Source organism: Aptenodytes patagonicus, chromosome 19 (assembly GCF_965638725.1).
Source record: "Aptenodytes patagonicus chromosome 19, bAptPat1.pri.cur, whole genome shotgun sequence".
Lineage (NCBI taxonomy): Eukaryota > Metazoa > Chordata > Aves > Sphenisciformes > Spheniscidae > Aptenodytes > Aptenodytes patagonicus.
Window position 1 is genome coordinate 324858 of NC_134967.1, and position 8900 is coordinate 333757.

The window sequence follows — 8900 nt, forward strand, 5'->3', positions numbered from 1 at the left end:
ACAACTGGGATTTTGGATAAATCTTGGAACCCAGCATATTTCTTACAGGACCATTTAACCACTCCAGGCAGCTGAGGAAGCAAATTCTCAGGATACATCTCCCGATTGCAGTGCAGCATGGCTACCTCTGCCATTCCCAGGCTATTTTGGATGAGAGAATGGTGGCATCTGCATGCATTTCCTATTAATGTTTAATCACTAATGAGAGTATAGACGTCAGCCTGTTGCTGATGATCTTTCTCCCCTCCTCATATGAGTTTTACAGGCAATCAACTCTTGGCTCAGGGCCCTTGTTAGAAAAATCATATCTGTATCATATTTCTATACCGTTGTACGTAATAAGTATGCACAACATATAACAAGAGGGCAAAGGGCAGAATAAAGCAAGAAATCATGGGGATCTCCCCACAGTGCTAAACCCTTTAAAGCCCAGCAAGTTTCCCTGTCTGTGAACGCCGCCTAGGAAGAGTTGGCAGAGTTTAATCAGTATTATGATGAAAGCCAGGGAATCAGAAGGACCCATGATTTAGCTATAAATCACACTTTATTGCCTATATCACTAAATCAGAACAGTAAGTTCAAAGAACACCTCAGAGGAAGAAATAGAATTCAAAGGTAAATATATTCACCAGCAGAAATGCCTGGTCATCTGCAGACTGGACTTTTTTTTTGAAGAGTAACACAACATGAATATTGCTGCAATCAAATTTTAATCACTGTAGCTGATCACAGATACTCTTTGCCCTTTTTTCCTTGTTACATATATTAGCTTTCTTTAATATGCATTCTCATGTCTCATTGATGACAAATAGATGTCAGTCAAATGAAATACACTTCCAGTAGGTATTCTGGAGAGTATAGGACAGCAGCAGTGTCCAGATTTCCCCGGTCATCTTCATCAGATTTACATGGAAGCCTAATCAAAGTGAATACTAAGCAGTTTTTCTGCATCAGAAGTTTCCCACATCTCAGAAAGGAGATATTGCTTTGGTGCAATAACTTGTATCTCCAAGTTCAACTTCAAATGAATAGATGAGAGTAGTCATCAGCACATGTCTGGTAGTGAAGTCTGTCACTGATAGTTGTGTAAGGAAAGATGCCAGTGGAACAAACTTTGTATACACTTGATCTTTGGGGATTGCCTCGATATAACAAGATTTTCTCAGTAGCTGCCATGGCATTGGTTCTGAGTGCTCATCTAACATCCCAGGAGGACCAGAAGTACAGTTCTGTAATCAGGTTTTAAGCAAGCTACAGGCTTTTATGTACTGACGTGAGACAGTTTTAGACTAATTTTGAAGTTTAGGACTTGCCCATGTTTATGTGCAAATCTAACTGTTACTTCTGTACATTGCACTATTTCTGCTCCCTTGTTAAAGGACTAACATAGTTTTAACAGGGAAAAAAGGTAGGGAACACTAATATATACTTTTCTGTGACTGCTTTTTTAATTATTTGGGAAAATTTGCTCCAATTTATAGGATGCTTTTGGTAAGCATAACAAACAGTGTCCACATTAAGCAACACAAATTTATCTGTACACTTTGTTCATGAGAACGCATGCAAACCAATTATGTTTATATGATCATGATAAAGCAGGGCTGCAGTGATGCAGATTGCACAGTTGGGGAAAACAAAGGAACTTTTTGCTCTCCTCCTGCTGGTTACTGAAACTGTCCTATTCCTAGTTATAGCAACAAGGGCTGGAGACAAATCAGGTTGTGGGAAATTGAAAGGAGATTTAGGGCTAAGTTCCAAAGAAAGAATATGGGATAAAGATTTAAAAGGGTTTTAGTGATTGTGGTGGCAGGTATTCCCTTTTTTAACAAAGTCCTCTGCTCTTCCTATGAAGACAGCTTGAACCCTTTTTTTCTGCAGCACCAACTCCTTGCACAGTTTCCCTTAGTCAATATTCCTCGTCTACAGCCCACAGGTTACCTCTGCACTGTCTGTGCACTCTGCTCCAGGGAGCAGCTTGGGCCCAGCTAGCCTGTGTCCAGAGTCCTGGGCAGCCTGGTTGCACAAACCCTGCATGCTGCTCAGAGCCGAGATTATTCTTAACGAAAAGACAGTGGTGACTATCTCACCTGCCTGCTTTGAGACACCCTCTAAAGCTAGGCTTCTTCAGGGAGATTGCTTATCTTTCTATGACTATGGTGTGTAGTGACACTGGCATACCTTGACATGGGTTCCTCTCCTGTAGAAGGATCAGAGATGCTTCCCTAGATATAAGCTTCGGGGACCTCCTTTTTTGCTTCTGTATAGCTCCTAGTAAAAGGGGATCCAGGAAGAGTAAGTGACAGCAGGGTCTACCCTCACCTATTGGATCCTCACGGTCTCCAAAACGGTGTGCTCAAACTTCTCACACCTATCAGACAGGGATGCCTTTTCTATATGAATGAGGCCTTCAGAACTTCATACAGAGATCATAGAGGGACTGTACTTCGTACAGAGATTTGTCATTAGATGTCTGTGAAGGTCCTACCATAAAAGTGATTTGTATCACCCAAATCAAGGGTGGTGAATGTCACATGTAGACAAGGTACAGGCTAATGACCAAGAGAACAGACAGTGATTTGGAGGCACAAAAAAGGATTCATACAATACACATCCTAGAGCACTAATCTCTGTTATTCTCATTCATGACAGAGATGTGGCTGACCATGTGGTTGTTGAAGAGAAAGAAATACCATGAGTAAAATCAGAAGGTCTGATGTTCAGCTGAGTTAAAGTTTGGTCTGTATCAGGCTAGCCCCATTTCTGTTGTTGATGAAGGAAAGCACACCAGGAACTGAACGTCACAGGTGACCTGGGCAAAGTACCTGACACTGTGGCAATCAGTAAGCACAGGCCCAGCATCAGCAGCTGGCTCTCACCAGGGAAAATGAGGTGTTAATTCCCTTAGCTCACATATTTCTGCCAATTAGACCTCAAGAGTTTTGTATTGATACATTCTTCCTCCTGAGTTACCTTTTGAATTGTAAAAGCCTTCTCCAGAAGGATATCAGCCAGCACCTCTCTGCTAGCTGTGCACCTAAACCTTCCAAATGTGGGTTCATGCAATGAGGTATACTTCTTACCTATTTGTTTCTCCTTTTTTGGGTCACATAGGCCAGGAACCCATGCATTATCTGTTTTCCATCCAAGTTCTTCACACCAATTCAGCCGCAAAGACATTGTTCAGGAACTAATCCCTGAAAGAGCGCCTTGCTTCTCAAGGGACACCTTCCCAAGAATCAGCCAAATGTTTTTCTGTGTAATGAAAACATTTACATTTTCCTGTAGAGGATGAAGTGCTCATTGCTTTTATATCAGGAGCACTTTTCAGCAATATGAAGCATCTATTTGGACACCACATTCTATCACAACAGCAGGCTTCTGATGGACTGTGACCTTTCATGTCCCCTCCCCAGAAGGCACCCCCATACATGACCTCCCTGTACATTATCTTATATTTTGTGGGGTTGACTCTAAGTTCTACTTCATCCAGTGATATCCATACATGGCGTACAAAAGTGTAAGTAAGCTCCCATCATCACTAGCTTATGATTCCATTTTGATCCTGATGATAAAGTAGTTGGAGAGTTCAGTCCACCTGCAGACATAGTTATGTGCTAGCTAAGCTGAAACCGTTACACACAGAAGAAACCATAAGGTTAGGCTTTCAAACTTATTTCTCATTCAGCATGGGAAGAACTTAAGCACATGAAACATAAAAAGAAAGCTTATCCATCCATAGCTTTGAGGTTGCATTGGCTTTTTGAAAATTGTTACAAAGCCGCTACTCCCATCCCACCTGTGGAGCTCTGCAGGAGACCGGATACACTGGGAAGTTGACCCAGTGACAAAAACAATAGTTACTTTCTGTGGAATTGGTTCCCAAGTGCAGCTCACTGAGTAGCTACACGAGCACTAAAGAGAGATAGAAGCAAGAGGCTATACATGGGGATGGAGTAGCAGCATGAAGAAAACCCTCTTGGCAACTGAGTAGAGTTTCTGCCAGACTACAGCATTCCTATTACTGCTGCCACAGCTTGCAATTTTTCCGAAACCTGTTCCTACTAGGGTGATCCTGTACACGGAAAGTGTGCAATAGTGAGTGTTTTATAACTTTATCAAGAAGAGATGACTTCCTAACACAGATGCATATTTGCACAGAGGGAAAGCTAAGTGATAAAAAGGAGGATTTTATGTCAAGGGTGTAAGAAAATACTAGTTAGATAAATTCAAATTTTTAGATGCAATTTCTTTTTAGGGTGTGTAATTAAATAATGGAGCAGCTTGCGAGGAGATTGAGTGTCTGCTATTTAAAGTATTGCCTGAATTATCTTTCTTAAACACATGCTTTGCATCCACATGCATATCTTTCTCGAGTATATATTAAATCCAAGTTCATACTAGGTGTCTTTTAGGCTTTAGAATCTATGGGTTCTTATTTCTAAATCATCACCCTCTTCTCTTATGAGCTATAGGAAGGAAAGTGTGGTCTGTATTGCCCTGAAAACCCTCAGTCTTGCACCTTAGCAATAATAAGGCTTACAATCCTCAGTCCTCTGCTTAGTTAAAAAACTTTCTTTCAGCTTTAGCTGCCAAACTAAGGTGCTTCAAGGGAAGGATTTCCTCTGTGTTGCATTACTACAACAGCTTCAGAATGAATGCACTGCTCCCAGGAGCTAAATACCTGTGATCACAGTCTTGCACAGATGTCTGAGTCTGTGTGGCTCCAGGGTCTGGGCAGGGGGCTAGAGGTCAAGCTACAGCCATGTAAAAAGTTGTCAAGCTTTGCTCAGAACTACTGGCCCTGCATGAGGTAAAGTAACTGGTCATCTTGGCTCTATCTTTGGTGCAATACAAAGTAAAATTTAGTATTCCCTGAATTTATGCAATGATTCAGTTATGTTTTCTTTTATGTCCTCTGCTCCTTTACTAGTAACTCCCAAGACTGGATTTTTTTCCAGCTGTTGAGCACTGAGATGACAGATTCAATCAACTATGTAATTCCAAGAGCTGCTTCTTAAAGCACTGGTTAATTCAGAGACTTGCGGCATGGTTGCTCTTCCCTATGTTTAACATTTTGCACTTACTGCCTCTGATTCCCCTTGTCATTTTATTACTCTCTAATTTGGTATTATGATGTCCATCAGTAACACTACAGTCATTAGTAATCTGGGACTTTTCCTTTTCTCACTGTTATACTATGCACAGGCTTTTGTGCCTGCTCTCCCTTAAATTTACCTCGTCTTTCCCCCAAAATTTCTCTTACCCTTCTCATCACTCTTCTTAGCTCTTCTAAATTTCTGCATCAGTCTCCAGACTTTGCCTGGTACATCCTTTTACTCTACTTACTGGCCTCCAAGGGCTGCCAATTCTGGTCCTTCTTCCTACTGACATCTAGTCCCCATTCTCTTTCCCTTAGTTTTTGGAGTTTGGGTTTGTTTGGGTTTTTTTCTCTTAGATTCTGCAATGTGGCTCTTTTCCCAACTTTCTTTATTAGTTTCCTTTCATTTCTGCCCTTAGACTCTCTTCGTCCTTATGTGATTTGCCTGCCCATTTCTTCTTCTATTCTGCTGAAGCTCAAAATCCTCTGGGATAATAAGATATTTTTTTCTTAGTTTAAAAGGTATCCATTTCTACATATTTCTCATAGTTTTGGTCTCTCTTCTAGTTCTAGCTACCAGTGCTTTCAACCAACCAGCTTTAGATCCGCTTAAAATTCTAATCTCATCATTTCTTTCCCAATTCCCACCCACATTAGCCTCTAGTCTCACTCCTGATCCCTTCTATCCAGACATTTTGTGTCTATCTGCTTCTATTCCCATTAACCTCCGCCTTCCCACCCACCCGGCCATTATCATGTCCTGGTTTGCCCATGTTCTTCCTATATTTCAGAATGTCTGTTAACCCTTTTTTTTTTTTCTTAAGGCTTTATTTTGTTCAAATCCAGGCAAAATTTAAGGCAAGCAGAAAAAAAGTTATCTTACTAGCAAAAACATTTCCTTCCTTTCAAATGCTCAAAAATATGAAGGCTGAAAACCATTTCTTAGGTCTTTTTGTTTAATATGGGTGAACTTCTGGCTTGCCTCCTCCCAGGAAATAGAAGAACAGTTTTTGCTAATTTAAACTGAAGCTTTTGCTGAGGAAAGGAACTTTCAATGTCAAGAGCTTATACTGGGAAAAATGCAAAATGATTGCAAGCAATTTTGATAGTATTGGTCTTATCCCTGAGTGGTGCTCTCACTCCCATCAGTCATACAAATGCAAGGATCCAGAATGAGTGCTCAGCAAACACTGAACACGCAAAGGTGCGATTGTCCTTTGAGTAATATTTTAACTATGATAAGGGTCAAATAAAATACCAATGATGACGTGATTTGGTTTATAAGCAATAAAAAGCCTATAAAACCAATGGCATAGCCAAGGAGTATTTACATTAAATATTTTGTATGACTGCCGTGGGTTCTGATAAAAAAGAATAAGGTCTAGATAGAAATAGCCTTAGATCTTTCCAGGAACTTATCTTGTTTTTTTCAAGAATCTGAAAGACAAATTCAGTGTGCTCCTCTGTCTGGGATATTTTCACTACCAGACTCTGGAATCAAAATTGATGCAGGTCTTTTTTTGTTGTTTTCAGTCCAGTCATGGTGAGATATTATTTGACCAGATCAGCATCTTTTCTGCTTTCCTATTCCAGTGGATGAGGGGATACACTGAATCCCGATATTCCGCTTAACATTCATCTGCTTTAAATAGTAAATACACCGCAGTTTGATGTCTCCCCACAGCTGGGTACCTGCATTTAACTGTGATTCAGTTACTTTAGTCCAGGCAACTGATTTTCCTCGATATCTAATGGTAGATGTCCAACCCCTTTCCTAGGTGATACCTGGGTAAAGAGAGAGGAGAGTCCAGTACAGGGTCACCAAGGTGGTGAGGGGTCTGTGGCACATGGCTTGTGAAGAGAGGTGGAGGGAGATGAACTTCTTTAATCTGGTAAAGAGGAGAAGAAAAGGAGGGGACAATCATGGAACAACAGGTTAATCACTGGAAGGGCAGTTACAAAGAGAAGAGAGCCAAACTCTTCCCAGTGGTATCAAGCAACATAAGAAAGGGCGACACCACAAATTGCCACCTGGGAGGCTGAAGCTGCACATTAGGAAAAGCTCCTTCCCCAGATGTTAGTGCAGGCCTGTGGCAGTTCACTAGGCAGGTGGGGGATCTCTGACTTCGGGGGCTTCCATAATTTGGCTAGACAAAGCCACAGCTGCCCTAATCTAGGGCTTTGATAGTCCTGCCATGAACAGGAGGTTGGATGGGAGATCCCAGATGCCCTTTCCACCAACCCCACTGGGATTCTGGGATTCTTTAGAAAAAGAGCTGAGACATTTCTATCCTCCCCATCCCCCCATCCCTGCAGACCGTAGATTTTCCAGTCACAGCTCATAAAGAGGACATCCTTCTAAAATCAAGCTATCTCAGAGAAGAACTGGGACTCAAACCTCACTTCCTTCCTAGACCCCACTCTGTCTGGACTACCATGCATGCTCTCCAGCACTGGACATTTGGACTGCTACTGAACTGATCCAGTGAGTTCTGCGTTTCTAAGCTGTCACTGAAAAGAGTGCAGCATACCCTGAAAAATGGTAAGAATTCTCCCAGCGTGATTTAAGATGATTAAGTGACGAGGAGGCACAGGAAGCAATCAGGGAGACTTTGGGGGGAATCACAGGACAAAAATCACACATAGTTCTGCACAAGGTGAGAACATTGCCCACTTCTGTTGTGTGATGGGTTTGAGGGTGGAGTTCCCTATCTATCTCCTTCCTCAGCTGTGGCTCTGATACCTCAATAGACATGAACCATCTGATGAACAGCATGGCCTCCAGCCCCACGGCCATATATTTGCAGTGCTTGTTAGTTGTTTGGTGGTGCAACTGTACTCTTGCCAGATAGGTGTTTGTTTCCAGCTGAACCTCCACCTTGTATCCAAGCCAGCTACATGGTTCCCACTCACTTACCACCCAGTCCTTCCTGAAGCTTGCCCCTTTCTTAGCATCTTTCGCCATTTGCTACTAGAATGCTGGTGATAGCTTTCCTCCCAATACTGGAAGGAGCATAAATCGAGCATCTTGGAAGAGTGGACACCCACTGTCTACAGCACTTGGCTGTGCTGTAGGTGCCACTCTCCAGACCGGATGACCTTGGCTGGGGACAAAATTCCTGTTCTCAGATCTCTGGATAGTGAGTATGGAAAACTGAGCTTTCATCTGTCTGAGCTGAAGGAGTTGCCACTCAGTCCTTCCTGGTAGAAGATCTGCAGAAACTTAATGAACAATATGGCACAGATGCTCCAAAGCAGCCTTGAGGACTCATTTCTATAACAGTACAGAAAATAACAAGAAATAGTCACTACCCTATTTTCTTTAACATAGATGTTTTCCTGTGCAAGGATTTTGGCTTATATTTGATGCCAGGATCCTGCCTTGGGCTGCCTTTCTCCTGAGTATGGGTAGATGAGACACAGCCTAGGGAGACAGGGCAAAGAGGTAGAGGGCAACCTCTTTCAAATTGTTGTCCTAAGCCCTTTTTGACTAAAAAAAGCTGTGCTATATCTTTGATCATCTTGTTGACTCAGACTGTAAAGGCATCTAACAGAGATCTTATGATTAGTATGGATGAAGTCTGAATGGACAGATGTGGTTGAGTAAGCACGCAAAGAAAGAGCAGAACAACACTCAAAAGACTGGGTTGTACTGATAACAAAGGGTGCCAGTTCCAGAAATAAAACTGATGAACATACTGCTTTTGGGAAGCCCAGAAGGCCTGAACCCTGGTAAGTCCACAGCATAGATAACTCATCAGTGGAAAGCAGTGCATTTACAGAACATCACACATGCTATTCC